This window comes from Muscardinus avellanarius (genome assembly GCF_963383645.1).
Source record: "Muscardinus avellanarius genome assembly, chromosome: 19".
Taxonomy (NCBI): domain Eukaryota; kingdom Metazoa; phylum Chordata; class Mammalia; order Rodentia; family Gliridae; genus Muscardinus; species Muscardinus avellanarius.
Genome location: NC_137805.1, coordinates 43,656,920 through 43,674,676, shown reverse-complemented (window position 1 = coordinate 43,674,676; position 17,757 = coordinate 43,656,920).

The window sequence follows — 17,757 nt, the reverse complement described above, 5'->3', positions numbered from 1 at the left end:
TGCTGTGGTATTGGGGATAGAACCCAGGGGCATTCTACCTCTGAGCTACAACCCAGCTCTATTTCTATTATATTATTATTATTATTATTATTATTATTATTATTATTATTATTTTGGTGGTACTGGGGTTCCTGGAAGCCCTTCTACGTCCAGGATACACTCCCAGACCTATTTTTATATTTTTATTTGGAAACAGGGTCTTTTAAGCCAGTGAGGCTGGCTCCGAATCAGCACGATCCTCCTGTCTTCGCCTCCCAAGCGTGGGGATTACAAGCGTGCGCCACCACGCCCGACTATTTTTTTTATTTTTGAAACAGGGACTCACTGATTTGCAAAGGACCTCGCTAAGTAGCTGAGGCTGTCCTCGAACTGCGATCCTCTGGTCTCCGTCTCCTAAATGCTGGGATTACAAGTGTGCACCACCATGCCTGACACCATGCCTGACTTTTATTTTTTTATTTTGAAACAGGGTCTCGCTGAGTTGCCGAAGTTGGCCCCTAACCTGTGATCCTCCTCTTGTCAACCTCCCAGATACTGGAATTATAGGCCTGCTCCACCACACTTGAATTCACACAGGGTTTTTGTGGGGAAATCAATTAAATTAATCATAAACATGATTTGCCAGCGGTGCACACTTGTAATCCCAGTACTTGGGAGGCTGAGACAAGAGGATTGCAGGTCCTCAGCCAGCCTCAGCTACTTAGTGATGCCCTCTGTAATTTAGTGAGACTCTGTTTCAAAATAGAAAATTAAAGCCAGGTGTGGTGTGGTGGCACATGCTTGTAATCCCAGCACTTGGGAGGCTGAGACAAGAGTATCAGAGTTCATGGCCAGCCTCAGCTACTTAGTGAGGCCCTTTGCAACTCAGTGAGACCTTGTTTCAATAAAGAATAAAAAATAGGGCTGGGAGTGTAGCTTGGAGGTACAATGCGCCTGGGTCCCATCCAATCCCCAGTACTGCCAAATAAAATAAAATAAAATAAAAATAATAGGGCTGGTCAGGCGTGGTGGCACACGGTTGTAATCCCTGTGCTTGGGAGGCTGAGACAGGAGGATCACACAGGTTCGAAGACAGCCTCAGCTACTTAGTGAGATCCTGTTTCCAAATAAAATATAAAATAGGTATGGGAGTATAGCCTGGAGGTAGAAAGCCTCTGGGTTTCACCCCCAGTATAATAATAATAATAATAATAATAATAATAATAATAATAATAATAATGCTGGGGGTGTAGCTCAGAGGTAGAATGCCCCTGGGTTTCATCCCCAGTACCACAATAAGTAAATAATAAAATAAAGAATTTTTAAAAAAAGGGCTGGGGGTGTAGCTCAGAGTTAGAATGGCCCTGAGTTCAATCTCTAGTACTGAAAGCAAAAAACATGATTTGCCTAAAACCTGTCAAGCATTTTTTGTTTCTTACAGTACCCGGGATGGAACCCAGGGGCACTGTACCTCTGAGCTACACCCCCGACCCCATATTTTAGTCTTTTTTAAACTTTTTTTTTTTGGGTGGTACTGGGGTGTTCCTGGAAACCTTTCTACCTCCGGGCTATACTCCCAGACTTATTTTATACTTTTTTTTTTTTTTTTTTTTTTTTTTTTTTTTTTTTGGTGGTACTGGGATTCCTGGAAGCCCTTCTACCTCCGGGCTACACTCCCAGACCTATTTTTACATTTTTATTTTTGGAAACAGGGTCTCCTAAGCCAGCGCGCGGGGCTGGCTTCGAACCTGCGCGATCCTCCTGTCTCCGCCTCCCAAGCGCGGGGATTACAAGCGTGCGCCACCACGCCCGGCTTTTTTTTTTTTTTTTTTTTTTTTTTTTTTTTTTTTTTTTTTTTTTTTTTTGCAGGTCTGGGGATGGAACCCAGAGGCATTTGACCTCCGAGCTATATCCCCTGCCCAATATTTTATTCTTTACTTTGAAACAGGGTCTCACCGTGTTGCGGAGGGCCTCATTAAGTAGCTGAGGCTGTCCTCAAACCACGATCCTCCCTAATGCTGGGATTACAAGCGTGTGCCACCACACCCGGCTCTATTTAATACTTTTTATTTGGAAACAGGGTCTCTTAAGCCAGCGTGGCTGGCTTCGAACCTGCACGATCCTCCTGTCTCCGCCTCTGAAACGTGGGGATTACAAGCGTGCGCCACCACACCCAGCTCAGGCCTGGCTTTTTTAAACTTTTGAAACAGGGTCTCACTGAGTTGTGAAGGGCCTCGCTAAGTAGCTGAGGCTGTCTGCAAACCATGATCCTTCCGTCTCCGCCTCCTGAATGCTGGAATTATAAGTGTGCACCACCACACCCGGCTACCATTGCATTCTTAATTAATTAGTTTGTTTTGATACTGGAGATTGATCCCAGGGACAGTCTACCTCTGAACTACATCTCTAGCCCTATTTCTTATTTTTATTTTGAAACAGGGTCTCAGTAGGTTGATGAGAATCTCACTACTTGATGAGGCTGTTCTCAAACCTGCAATCCTCCTGTCTCAGCCTCCTAAGTACTGGGATTACAAGCGTGTGCCACCATGCCCAGCTGCATTTTTATCTTATTTATCTTCACAGCAACTCCATGATGAAGGTATTCTTGGTACCCCCCACATTACAGATAAAGAAGTTGATATTCAGAAAGGTTAAAATATTTTTGAAGGCAAATTTCTGCTTCAACCCAGGGGCATTCTACCTCCAATCTACACCCTGAGCTCTATTTTTTATTCTTTATTTTGAAACAGGGTCTCACTAAGTTGCAGAGGGCCTCACTAAGTATCTGAGGCTGGCCTCAAACCTGCAATCTTCCTGTCTCAGCCTCACAAGTACTGGGATTACAAGCGTGCGCCACCATGCTTTGCTCTCAACATATTTTATATCAAGAATCCTACTCTGACTATGGAGCCAGCCAAGATGTCTCTCAACAGATGAATGGATTACAAAATTATGGGCTATGTACACAATGGAATTTTCCTCAGCCATAAAGAAGAACAAAATTACATAATTTACAGGGAAATGGATGGAACTGGAGAACATTATGCTAAGTGAGATTAGTCAGTTACAAAAAAATAAGAAATTGGATGTTCTCACTAATTTGTAGACGCTAGGGAGAAAATGGGTGATAGGAAGAACTCTAGATGAAGAAAGAGATTCTATAGATGAGCAAATAAGGGACCTAACTGAGGGGGGTAGGAGAGGGGAAGAGGGAAATAATTCCCTAACATACATGATGTACATTAACAAACATATCAAAGTCAGTCCCTAAGCCATACATGAAAAGGAGGGGGAAGACAATGGGGTGGGAATTGGGGAAGGGCTAATTGAGTGATGTGTGCATGTATGCCTCTACCATCTTGTACTCCATGAAGATGTACGACTACAATACACCAATAAAAAATTTAAAAATAAAATAAAAAATAAAAAACTCATAAAAAAGAAGAATCCTCCTCTGAGTTGGGCATAGTGACATACACTATAATCCTAGTACTACAGGCTGGCACAGGAAGGATCATGGGTTTGAGGCCATCCTCAGCAACTTAGCAAGGCCCTCAGGAACTTCATGACACTTTACTTCAAAATAAAAGATAAAATAAAATAGGATCGGGGTGTAGTTCAGAGGTAGAATGTCCCTGGGATCAATTCCCAGTACCATCAAAAGAAAAAAGAGGGGAAAAAGCCCTACTCTGGCCTCTGACAACACAGGACAATAGGGTGGTGGGAGACACTAGGCATTCTTGACTTGCAACCCAGATCTCACCCCATGGGCTGGAGGAGTCTCAGAGCAGGGGCTATTGTCTGAGGAGCAAAGAACTCTCAGGAATGGGGTAGGAGCAGGAAGGGGACTCAGCTTGGTTGGAAGGCCCTCTCCAAGGAAAAGCCCAGGGTTCCTGCCTGGCACTCACTATAAAGGTGACTAATCACTTTAGTCCCCACTAGTAATTGCAACCAGATGCTGCCGTTGGCAACGCTTCAGTCCCGACATGTTTAATTACTGGGACAGAGTCCCTGGGTCCCTGGGTCCCCTTCCCTCCCCCTCTCCTGTCAGCAATATTAGTGTCAAATGTGAGGTAGAGGATGGGAGCCTTGAGAAGCCACTGGCATGGAAACAAGCTTTACAGACCCTCCCACCAGGACAGAGCGCTTTAACTTATGCAAATGCTCCCATGCCCATTATCTTATGGGCACCCCACAAAACATCCTTATAAAGCCAGTCGCCAGAGCATTCCTAGATGAGCAAATCGTGAGCTGAAGGATAATCCCTTGCTTTTCTCAAGCACTTGGCAGATTTCAGAGATTTCACATCCATTGTGCTATCTGAACAACCCCGTGTCTCTCCATGAGTCAGTCTAGCACAGCTAAGAGCCCAGGCTCCAGGAACAGACAACAGTCGTGTCCCATCTCTTTCACTTACCAGCTGGATCTTGCATATGCATTCATGTATTCACTTAACTACTCAGCAAGTATTTGAGTGCCTGCTATGTGGTAGGCCTCAGTCTGAGCATTGGCTATAGGGTGGTGGACAAGACATCAGAGTCTAAGCTCATGTTCCGGTGGGAGGCAGACAACAAAACAAATATAGAATTTAGAGAATTCTAAGGGCTGTGTAAAAAACTAAAGCAGAGTCAGGCGTGGTGGCGCAGGCTTGTAATCCTAGTACTTGGGAGGCTGAGACAGGAGGATCGCAGGTTCGTGCCAGCCTCAACTACTCAGTGAGGCCCTCTGCAACTTAATGAGACTCTGTTTCAAAATAAGGAATAAAAGCTGGGCGTGATGGCACGCGCTTGTAATCCCAGCATTCGGGAGGCTGAGACCGGAGGATCGCGGTTCGTGGACAGCCTCAGCTACTTAGTGAGGCCCTCTGCAACTTAGTGAGACCCAGTTTCAAAATAAAGAATGCCGGGTGTGGTGGCGCACACTTGTAATCCCCTCGCTTGGGAAGTGGAGACAGGAGGATCCCGCAGGTTCAAAGCCAGCCTGGTTGGTTTAAGAGACCTGTTTCCAAATTTTAAAAAAAGGTGTGTGGGAGTGTAGCCTAGAGGTAGAAGAGTTTCCAGGAACCCCAGTACCACCAAAAAAAGAAAAAAAAAAAAAAGAATAAAACATAGGGCAGGGGGTGTAGCTCAGAGGTCGAATTCGGTCCCTGGATTCCATCCCCAGACCCGCAAAAAAAAAAAAAATTTTAATAAAATAAAATAATTAGAAAGGAACAAAACAATTGGGCTGGGATGAAGCTCAGAGGTAAAATGCTTTGGGTTCAATCCCCAGTACAAGAAAGAAAGAAAGAAGAAAGAAAGAAAGAAAGAAAGAAAGAAAGAAAGAAAGAAAGAAAGAAAGAAAGAGAAAGGAAGAAAACTTAAGGAGGATTTAAGAGAAGTCTATTTTAGATAGAGTTGTCTCACTAAGGGATATTTGATCGGAGATCCCAATGTAAAGAAGGAATGAACCCAGGTGTTCTACCTCAGAGCTAAACGCCAGCCCTTTTACCCTTTTTATTATATTATTTTATTATTATTATTTGTTCTGAAAAAAGGTCTCAGTAAGTTGCTAAGAGTCTCACTATGTTGTTCGAGCTGTCCTTGAATCTACGATCTTCCTGTCTCAGCCTCCTAAGTACTGGGATTACAGGCCTGTGCCACCATGCCCAGCTTATGAACTTGTTTCTTTCCCATAAAATTAGAGTAAAAATACATATTTCATAGTTGGGTGTGGTGGTACACGCTTGTAATCCTAGCATTTGAGAGGCTGAGACAGGAGGATCGTGGTTCGCGGACAGCCTCAGCTACTTAGTGAGGCCCTTTGCAACTCAGTGAGACCCTGTTTCAAAATAAAGAATAAAAAATAGGGCTGGGGGTGTAGCTGGGAGGTAGAATGCCCTGGATTTCATCCCCAGTACTGCAAATCCCCCCCCCCAAAAAAAAACCTGGAGCCAGTGTGGCTGGGCGTATAACTAAGAGGTAGAATACCCCTGGGTTCAATCCCCAGTACCACAAACAAACAAACAAATTGAGACCTGAAAAGATGGCAGTATCAGCTAAGTCAAGAAAGAACTGGGGAAGCAGGGTGTGGTGGCACACGTTTATAATTCCAGCATTCATGAGGCTGAGACCAGAGGATCACAGTTCGCGGACAGCCTCAGCTACTTAGGCCCTCTGCAACTCAATGAGACCCAGCTTCAAAATAAAGAATAAAAAATAGGGCAGGGGGTGTAGCTCGGAGGTAGAATGCCCCTGGGTTCCATCCCCAGACCCGCAAAACAAAACAAACAAACAAAATAAAGGATAAAAAATAGGACAGGGGGTGTAGCTCAGTGGTTGAATGTCCCTGGGTTCCATCCATAGGCCTGCAAAAAAAAAAAAAGAACTGGGGAAAAGTGATGCAGGTAGAGGGCAAAGTACATGCAAGGTGCTGAGGCAGAAAAGTTTGGTATGCTTAACATTTAAACAGGTTTGTTTTTCTCCATTTCCAATATTGCAGTGGGGAGCATTCTTCTTTTTTGTTGTTGTTGTTTTGTTTTTCTTTTTGTGGTACTGGGGATGGAACCCAGGGGCATTCTACCCCCAAGCTACATCCCTAGCCCTATATTTTTATTCTTTATTTTGAAACAAGGCCTATTGAAACACAGTCTCACTGAGATGCAAAGTACCTCATTAAGTAGCTAAGGCTGTCTGAGAACCATAATCCTCCTGTCTCAGCCTCCCAAATGCGGGGATTACAATCCTGCCCACCAAGCCCGGCTGGGAGCATTCTTGTATAGGTCTTCCTGTAGGATTATTTCCCTAGGGTGGATTCCGCAGTGTGGATTCTTTGGGGGGTGTGTGGTGGGTATTGGGGGTTGAACCCAGGGGTATTCTACCTCTGAGGTACACCCCCTATCCTTTTCATTTTTATTTTGCAACAGAGTCTCACTAAGGTGCAGGGAGCCTCACAAAGTTATCGAGTTGGCCTTGAACCTGTGACCCTCCTGTCTCAGCCTCCCAAGGACTAACATTACAGGCACACAGCTTCATATCCAGCTTCTTTGCACCTTTTTAGTCCAGTGCCTAGAGAGATTTCTTCTCTCTAGATTGCTTTTCAGACTCAGTGTCCTCCCTTTTTCTCTGGGAGTAACTACTAAGAAATGCTTACATGAGAAAAGTACAATGTACCTCTTAACAGTGTTTCCCTTTGTTGTTCTTTTCTTTTTTTTATTTTTTTATTTTATTTTTTTTTATTTTTTTCCGTACTGGGGATGGAACCCAGGGGCATTCTACCTTGGAGCTATACCCTCAGCCCTATTTTTTATTCTTTTTTTTTTTGTGGGGGGGCTCTTATTCATTCATTCATTCATTTATTTATTTATTTATTTATTTATTTATTTATTTATCTATCTATCTATTGGTGGTACTGGGGTTCCTGGAAGCCCTTCTGCCTCAGGGCTACACTCCCAGACCTATTTGATACTTTTTTATTTTTAGAAACAGAGTCTCTTAAGCCAGCGTGGCTGGCTTCGAACCTGGGTGATCCTCCTGTCTCTGCCTCCCAAGCTCAGGGATTACAAGCGTGAGCCACCACGCCCGGCTTATTCTTTTTTTTTTTTTTTTTTTTTTTGGTACTGGGGTTCCTGGAAGCCCTTCTACCTCCGGGCTACACTCCCATACCTATTTTTACTTGGAAACAGGGTCTCCTAAGCCAGCGCGCGCGGCTGGCTTCGAACCTGCGCGATCCTCCTGTCTCTGCCTCCCAAGCACGGGGATTACAAGCGTGCGCCACCACACCTGGCATTATTCTTTTATTTTTTTAAAGAGGGTCTTACTAAGTTGCAGAGGGCCTCACTAAGTAGCTAAGGCTGGCTGTGAACCTGCGATCCTCCTGTCTCAGCCTCCAAACAACTGGGATTACAAGTGTGCACCACCATACCCAGTTGTTTTTTTCCTTGCGGCACTGGGGATGGAACCTTGGGGCATTCTACCCTGAGCTACACCACCAGCCCTATTTTTAAAATCTATCTTTCTTTCTTTCTTTCTTTCTTCCTTTCTTCCTTTCTATTTTGTGGTACTGGGGATAGAACCCAAGGGCCTTCTACCTCCAGGCTACACACCCAGACTTTTTTTTTTCAGTATTGTGGGTGGAACCCAGGGGCTTTTCTACCTCCAGCTATACTCCCAGACCTATTTTATATTTTATTTGCAAACAGGGTCTCACTAAATTGCCGAGAGCCTCATTAAATAGCTGAGGCTGGCTTTGAACCTGTGTGATCCTCCTGGCTCAGCCTCTCAAGCGCAGGGATTACAAGCGTGCGCCCCCACACCTGGCTCTTTTTTTTTTTTTTTTTTTGAAACAGGGTCTCACTAAGTTGCTGAGAGCTCACTAAGTAGATGAGGCTGAGTTTGAATCTGCACAATACTCTTGTCTCAGCCTCCCAAGTATTGGGATTACAAGTGTGCGCCACCACACCTGACTATTCTTTATTTTGAAACAGGGTCTCACTGAGTTGCAAAGGGCCTCACTAAGTAGCTGAGGCTATCCTTGAACTGCGATTCTCCTGTCTCAGCCTCCCAAATGCTGGAATTACAAGTGTGTACCATCCCGCCCGGCTAAGGTTTTTTATTTTTTATTTTTTTCATTTGTTTTTCTGGTACTGGGGATTGAACCCAGGAGCAGTCTACTTGTAAGCTACATTCCCAGCCATTTTTTTTTTAAATTTGAAACAGGGTCTCATTAAATTTCTCAGGATATTGCTAATTTGCTGAAGTTGGCCTCAAACCTGTGATCTTCCTGTCTCAGCCTCCCAAATACTGGGATTACAGTGTTTCACTATTGCTATCCATTAACTTGTTCAACACTTAATGAGCACCTATTTTGTACCAAGCCTTCTGCAGAGTGCAAAAGGCAGAGATTACCAAGTACCAGTCTTTATCCTTAAGAAGCTCACAACCTTGCAACATGCTTCGCAATGTGTGTCTAATGCACCAGAATGATCTGGGTGCACCAGAATGATCTGGGGGTATTTGCTAAAATGCAGATTCCTGGGTGTATTCATTCGAGTCACCCCTCCATGGCGGTCTGGTATGGAGGTGTATTTCTATTTTCTGTATTTCTATCTTTTAATAAACTTTTTTAAATCTTAAAAAAAAAAATGCAGATTCCTGTCTCCAGCCTTGGTTTGCTGAGTTTTTAGTGGTGAAATCTGAACGTCCGCATTTTAGAAGTTCCCTGCATTTGCTTTTTGTTTTCAATCCTTACTAAAAATTGAAAAACACTGAGTGGGAAAGGCAGGTTTGAAATTTCAATCCTAAGAAAGTGCATGCTGATGGTTATACACAAAATGTTAGGAGAATAACGCCCGAGTCAGAGGGACAAATGGACTAGAGGCAGTCATGCTTTTGCAGAAAATTAGACAAACTCAGCTCAAGCAAAGGTAAGAGTGATAAAAAAAAAATGTGTAGAGGAAACGAGAATACTGAGTGTTCCAAACAATAAGGAACTCTGCTGTGGGGATTGTACAGCTCCAATCTGGCCCATCAGGACTTAAAAGTGAGAAAACCAGACGGGTGTGGAGAGGCACGCTTGTAATCCCAGCGCTTGGGAGGCTGAGACAGGAGGATCGCACAAGTTCGAAGCCAGCCTCAGCTACTTAGTGAGGCTCTCAGCAACTTAGTGAGACCCTGTTTCCAAATAAAGTATAAAATAGGTCTGGGAGTATAACCTGGAGGTAGAAAAGCCCCTAGGTTCCACCCCCGGTACCACAAAAAAAAAAAAAAAAAAAAAAAAAAAAAAAAAAAAGGAAAGAAAACTTTGGAATTGGACGTCGCAGTCCGCGAGACTTCCCCTACTTTCCAGGCATTGTGTCTTTGGGGGTGTGGCGCAGTGCGCATGCGCACTTCAAAGCCAGCAACTTTTACGCATGCGCAGTGTGCAACTCTGAAGCCAACAGGGGGATGATGTCGGGCCAAGCTCTCCGGATTCATAAAACATCCCCCGAGCAATGCAGAGGCTCTTGCTGCCCCAATTTCTAGAGAAGGATCTTCCGTAGCGACATAGCACCTCCCTTTCCTCCTGGGCCTCTCGAGTAAGTCCGATGCCAGTACCCATCATGGCGGGAGGCCCTCGGGCGCGCGCTCGGGGGCGGGCCCGGCGCATCGGCCCCGTCGGGCCTGGCGGGCTCAACGAGCGGCGCTCGGGAGTCGGCGCGGCGGGCCGCGGTGAGGCGGGCTCCGGGGCTCCGGGGCGGCGGGCGGGGGCGCGGGTGGGCGGCCTCCCCGGAGGATCGCGAGGCCGGGGCCGGTGGGCGGCGGGAGCCTCGACGCCGCCCTGCGCTCATTCTGCAGAGTCCAGCTCGGGCGGCCGGCGGGAGCCTCGCCCAGCCGCCTTCTCCAGGCGCCGCCAACCTCGCTGCTCCGCGTTTGCGCGCTCTGCACCGAGTTACGTCTCATGCCCGAGCTTGTAGTTTGGACGTTATGTTTTGCCTTTGTGGTTTCTCCAGAGTCCAGCACGTGATGATGACAATATTAGTTAATATTTACTGAGTAGTCTTAAAATGTCAGGTGCTTCCAAGTGCATTACATGTAAAGGTGCCTTTAATCCTCACAGCCATCTCTGAGTTAGGGTCTCTAGCTTCACAATTCACACGTGAAGAAACGCGCACTGGGATCCAGTAACCTGCCGGAGTCCTACAGCTAATTAGTGAGTGGAGCTGGAGACTTTCCCCAGGGCATCTGCTAACTTCACTAGACTGTCTTTGGGTTTGGTATGTGGCTCTTGAATTTTTTTTTATCCTGAAAGGTCCTCAGCAATTTAGCTGACCCTATTTCAAAATAAGGGCTGGAGCCTGGCGTAGTGGCGCACGCTTGTAATCCCAGCCTTTGAGAGGCTGAGACCGGAGGATCTCGGTTCAAGGACAGCCTCAGCTACTTAGTGAGGCCATTTGCAACCTAGTAAGACCCAGTTTCAAAATAAAGAATAAAAAATAGGGCTGGGGCCGGGCGTGGTGGCGCACGCTTATAATCTCAGTATTCTGGAGGTTGAGACCGGAGGATCGCGGTTCGTGGACAGCCTCAGCTACTTAGTGAGGCCCTCTGCAACTAAGTGAGACCCGGTTACAAAATAATTAAAAAAAAAAAAAAAATTAGGGCAGGGGTGTAGCTCGGAGGTTGAATGCCCCTGGGTTCCATCCCCAGATCCCCCCCCCAATAAAAGGGGGGTCTGGGGATGCAGCTCGGAGGTAGAATGCCCTTGAGTTCCATTCCAAGAACCGCAAAAAAAAAAAAAAAAAAAAAAAAAAGAAATAAAATAAGGGCAGGGAGTGAAGCTTGGAGGTAGGATAACTTTAGGTTCAATCTCCAGTACACACACACACACACACACACACACACACACACACCCTGAAGATTATGAGTGATTATTGTGAGAGTAAAGTGTTGTACAAACTGTATACAATCTCTTTGGCTTTTGAATGCTTATAGAATTGTCAGCATTTTACAAGATTATTGGTGATAATATGGATCTTAATATGTTACCTAATGTCCTTTTTATCAATGAGTCAGTCACATATCTAATGTGCACCAGCTATATAGCAAGGATTATAGTTTTAGAAGCCAGAAATATAAGCATTTAATAAAACAATGTTCTGATGGAATTTACTTTCTGTACGTTGTTACACATAATAATTAGGGACAGAAAAGCATGGCAAAGTAAGGAAATACCCATGTGTGTAGAGGAGTGGTGGTATCTTGTATGGGTGGCTAGGCACCCATTTACTGAGTGACGCCTGAACAGAGACCTGAGGGCAGTGAAGATAAGGGGGGGGGGAGGCGGCCCCCAGCTGGGTGTGGAACATGATATGTAGCAGACACAGCTAGGAGGGCTATCTGGCTGGAGGGGTGTGAACAAGGGGGGGAGGAACAGGAAGTGGAAGTCGGGGGGGGGGGGGGGGCTGGATTGGAATTATTAGGACCCTAGAGGCCATTATAAAGATTTTGAGTGACACAATCTGTTCTGTGTTTTAAAGTGACCCTCTGGCCCGGGCGTGGTGGCTCATGCTTATAATCCCCACGCTTGGGAGGCTGAGACAGGAGGATCGCGCAGGTTCGAAGTCAGCCTCAGCTGGCTTAAGAGACCCTGTTTCCAAATAAAATATAAAATAGGTCTGGGAGTGTAGCCCGGAGGTGGTTCCATCTCCAGCACCACCAAAAAAAAAAAAAAAAAAAAGTGACCCTTTGACAACTCTTTTGAGAAACAATAAAATTCAGAGGGTATCTCTACCATCTAGGAAGCCTTAGTAGTAATCCAGATGTATTATCTATTTGTAAGAGATCACCCCCAAACATAGCAATATAAAACAACATTCATAGCCGGGCATGGTGGCACATGCTTGTAATCCCAGCATTTGAGAGGCTGAGACAGGAGGATCGTGGTTCGCGGACAGCCTCAGCTACTTAGGCCCTCCGCAACTCAGGGAGACCCTGTTTCAAAATAAAGAATAAAAAATCGGGCTGGAGGTGTAGCTTGGAGGTAGAATGCCCCGAAGTTCAACCCCCAGCACCACACACAAAGTTTGCTTATTATCTTGCACACTTGTGGATCAGAAATCTGGATACAGATTAGCTGGGTGTTGGTAGCTTGGGCCTCTCTTGAGGCTGCGATCAGGCTAACAGCTGGGCCTGCAGTGATCAGAAGGCTTCAGCTGGGGTGGGAAGATCTGCTCCCAGGATAGCGCACTCACAGAGCTGTTGGCAGAAGGCCCCGGTTCCTTACCTCTGTGCCTCTTTACAGGGTGCTTGTGTGTCCTCAACAGAGCACGTGGCATCCCCCAGAGGAACTGATCAGGGACTGCGAGAGTGAGCAAGCAGGCAAGGAGCCACGGCACCATTTACGACCTTGTCTCAGAAGTCATTTGTACTTTATTCCAGCCCACACTGAAAGGGTGAGAATTAAGCCAGGTGTGGTGAGTTGTGCACAACTGAATTCAGGAGGCTGAGACAGAAGAATTGCAGGTTCCAGGACAGCTCAACAACATAGGAGACCCTCGGCAACCTACTGGAACCCTATTACAAAACAAAACCTAAAAAAAAGGCTGGGGTTGTGAATCAGAGGTAGAGTGCCCCTGTGTTCCATCCCTAGTAACACACACACACACACACACACACACACGGAGAGAATTAGGCTCCATACCTCAAAGCCACTACTATACCAGTCGAGAGAAGCTTGGCTCAGGATGTTGGCACTGAGGAGATCTGGTAGTGTCAACAGGATTTGCTGATGTGTTGGTTATAGGATTTGGGAGATGAGTAAATCTGACTCTAAGGCTTCCAACTTGAGTAACCAGGGGATAGAATTGCCATTTACTGAAACGGGCAAGGTTGGAGCACCAACAGTCCACTTTTGGACAAGTTAACTTTCAGATGCCTGCTAGAAGCCGGGTGTGGTAGCACAAGCTTGTATTGGAAGGCTGAGACAGGATCATAGGTTCACAGCCAGCCACAGCAATTTAGTGAGACTTTTTCAAAATAAAGAATCAAAGCCAGGCATGGTGGCGCACGCGTGTAATCCCAGCATTCGGGAGGCGGAGACCTCGGGACAGCCTTAGCTACTTAGCGAGGCCCTTCTCAACTCAGTGAGACCCTGTTTCAAAAAAAAAAAAAAAAAAGACTTAAAAATAGGACCAGGGGTGTAGCTTGGAGGTCGAATGCCCCTGGGTTTCATCCTCAGTACTGCAAAAAAAAAAAAAAAAAAAAGGATAAAAAATAGGATTAGAGCAGCCAGGCACGGTGGCACACACTTGTAATCCCAGCATTTGGGAGGTGGAGACCAGAGGTTCATGGTTCATGGACCGCCTCAGCTACTTAGCAAGGCCTTTTGCAACTCAGTGAGATCCTATTTCAAAAAATAAAAAAAAAGACTTAAAAAAAAATAGGGCTGGGATATAGCTCAGAGGTACACCCTGGGTTCCATCCTCAGTACCCCCACCCCAAAAATAAAAAAGGGCTGGAGGTGTAGCTCAAAGGTAGAATGCCCCTGGGTTCAATCTCCAGGTCTGCAAATAAAAACACAATTTTAAAAAATGTCTGCTAGACATCTACTTGAAAAAGTTAAATAGATGTTTGTGTTGGGGGGGGGGGAGAATAGATACTGGGGATGGAACCCAGGGCATTCTGAGATATACCCCCAGCCCTATTTCTTTTTTTTTTCTTTTCTTTTTTTTTTCTTTTTCTTTTTGCAGGTCTGGGGATGGAATCCAGGGGCATTCGACCTCCAAGATATACCCCCTGCCCTATTTTTTATTCTTTATTTTGAAACAGGGTTTCACTAAGTTGCGGAGGGCTTCACTAAGTAGCTGAGGCTGGCTACGAACCGCAATCCTCCAGTCTCAGCCTTCTGAATGCTTGGATTACAAGCATGCGCCACCACGCCCGGCCCCTGCCCTATTTCTTATTCTTTATTTTGAAACAAGGTCTCACTGAGTTGTAAAGGGCTTCACTAGCTGAGGCTGTCCTCAAACTGCAATCATCCGGTCTCAGCCTCCCAAATGCTGGGATTACAAGCATGCTCCACCACGCCCAGGTGTAGTGTGGTATATTTGCTATAATTTCAAATCACTTTTTGAGATGAATAAGGCATATAAACAGAATAAAGTTACTTTATGTTTGTAAGTCCCAGTTTCCTTATCTAAAACAAGAGGGTTCTACTAAGCTTATGAATGGCTGTAAATTTTTTAATTATCTTTTAAAGTAAAATAACCATCTAATGCTAATTAATTTCATATTCTTGCTAAAGTATTACTGATATCACCTTCCCAAATAATGTGTGCGTGTTACTGGCAGCCTTATCCTTAAAGAAGATTAAATGAGAATTCCTAGAACTATCGAAAGCCTACTTTTAGACACATTACATTGAACTGCATGAAATTTGCTATTTTTGTAGGTAAAAAGTAATGGGAAAATATTAGCAATTTCATATATATAGTTCAATGTAATATATTGGGATGTGGGTTCAAAGGAGGGCAAGGGAGCCTTTGGGGTGTCTGAAACTCTTTATGCAAAAGCCTGGCTCAACCTTCACAGTGTTAGGAGAGAAAAGGTACCTCAGTTCTTTGGAGCAACTCAGATGCTTTCTTCTTGTTGGTAGAGCGTTGGCAGAAGTCCTGGGGTGAGTGAGCAGTTTCCTGGAAGGTCTGTGTCTCCATCCAGCAGAGAGGGATTGAGCTCCCTTGAACTCAGAGCTAGCATCTCATGCTGCCATGGTGGGAAGAAGGGCAGAAAAAGATGTTTGTAACATGGGGGAGGCTGTATTACTATTGGGCCTTTGGGCCTTTATAGATGTGAGGGTGCCATTGGGCCTTTATAAGCTGTGATGGTGTTCTTGCTACTTACTTGCCCAGGACAGGCTCTGTGGACTCGGGTAACTTCACTCGCCCAGGAGATGTAATGTAAATTAGTAAGCTGAGTTTTTCTTCATGACCCTATTATAAGAAAGACAATAGCATAAATACAATAAATGGAAATTGAAATCTACCAGTGAGAGAGTAGCCATGGGGTAAGGTGTGGTGGTGAACGGGGGTGTGGGTGTGGGGGGTGTGGGGGGGTGCTCACTGTTCAGCTGCAGCCAGCTGGCCGTTGCCTGGTGGGTGAGTGAGGAGCTGAAATCTGTATTCTTATGTGCATCCTAACTTGAACTCTTGAAATCATTATGTATAGCTGGGCGTGGTGGCACACACCTGTAACCCCAGGACTTGGGAGGCTGAGACAGAAGGATCACAGGTTCAGTGTCAGCCTCACCGTAACAAGGCTCTCAGCACCCCACTGAGACTCTGTTTCCAAATAAGAAATAAAATCAGGCTGGAGGTTGTAGCTGAGAGGTAGAATACCTCTGGGTTCAATCCCCAGCAACATACACACACACACACACACACACACACACACACACAATCATTATATTTGCAGGGCATGGTGGTACATGCCTGTAATCCCATTACATGGGAGACTGAGACAGGAGAATTGCAGGTTCGAGGCCAGCTTCAGCAACTTAGTGAGACCTTGTTTCAAAATAATAAGTGCCGGGCATGGTGGCACGCGCTTCTGACCCCAGCATTTGGGAGGCTGAGACTGGAGGATCACGGTTCATGGACAGCTTCAGCTACTTAGTGAGGCCCTTTGCAACTCAGTAAGACCCTGCTTCAAAATAAAGAATAAAAAAATTGGGCAGGGGGTGTAGCTCGGAGGTCAAATGCCTCTGGGTTCCATCCCCAGACCCACACCCACAAAAAGTATATGGCTAGGAGATAGCTTGGAGGTAGAATATCTCTGTGTTCATCCTTCAGTTTAAAAAAAAAAAATTTATTGTGTGGATGCCTGGTAGCCTACTCCTATAATTTTGGCTAGTTGGAAGGCTGAGGCAAGAGGATAGCAAGTTTGAGTCCATACTGGGAAACTTAGTGAGATCCTGTTTAAAAAATAAAAAGGAGCTTAGCCGGGCGTGGTGGCACACACTTATAATCACAGCATTCAGGAGGCTGAGACAGGAGGATCTGGTTTGCACACAGCCTCAGCTCCTTAGTGAAGCCCTTTGCAACTCAGTGAGACACTGTTTCAAAATAAAGAATGAAAAATAGGGCTGGGAGTGTAGCTCGGAGGTAGAATGTCCCTGAGTTCCATCCTTAGTACTGAAAAAAAAAAAAAAGAAAAGAAAGTTAAAAAAAAAAAAAGCTGGATGTGGTGGCACGTGCTTGCAATCCCAGTACTTAGGAAACAAAGACAGGAGGATCTCAGGTTCAAGGCTAGCACTAGCACATGCTATCTTAGACCCTGTTCCAAAATAAAAAGAGCCGGAGGTGTAGCTTAGTGGTAGAACCACCCTGGGCTCGATTCTCTGTAATACACAGAGGCTGGGGATGTAGCACAGTGGTAGAACATATGCCTAATGTGTGAGGCTCTGAACCATGAAAAGAAAAAAATAATTGTGTGGCTCACACAATGGTTGAAAAGAGCCAGCAGACCACGAGTCTGTAATCTCTGGCCTAGGGTTTAGATCTGTCAGGAGTGAGAGCCGTGCATATCTTCACATAGTGAAGATATAATCACACACACACACACACACACACACACACACACACAAGAAACTAAAAGCATGGTAATTCTTCCTGGGTTCATCTGGGAGGATATGGTAGGAGGTGGCATTTGAGTTAGGACATAGGACATGAAAGGATTTGAGGCCCTTGAAACTCCCATTCTGTGTAGACCATTTGCATTTGCTGTATAGACCATTTTCTTGATAGGTAGTTGGAAATGGAAATACAGAGATGCCTTAGTCCTGCTGCTGGGGATCTTCAGGTTAATAACATGGAGGAACTCCCTGTTCTTCCTCACTCATGTTATAGAAATAATTGTGTGTTAGGTGGTATAGCTGGCTGCTCTCATCTTGGGATGAGGGAACTAAAAGGGCATGCCTGAGGTCACAGCCCATTTGAGGCAGAGCTTGGACAAGCACCTAGAACTTCTCATGGCTCTCCTGCCTCCCCTTCTCTTGGTGTCTCTTAAGGCCACTGTTAGGCTGGCCTCCCCCATCTGCAGGTGGCCTGTTGCCCTGTGTGGCCCAGATCTTGATGAGTGAGGATGATTTTCCATTCTGCTGCAGCTGGCTCTTTCGTTCTCTCTTTTTGGATCCCTTACCTGAAACACCAGCTACCCCTTTTTCTTTGTCAGAGAGGCAGCCATGTGACCTGGTACAGTTGCTTAATGTTTCTAAGCTTCTGCATCCCCATCTAATATAGAGTTATAATAGTATCTACAGTGAAGTGAG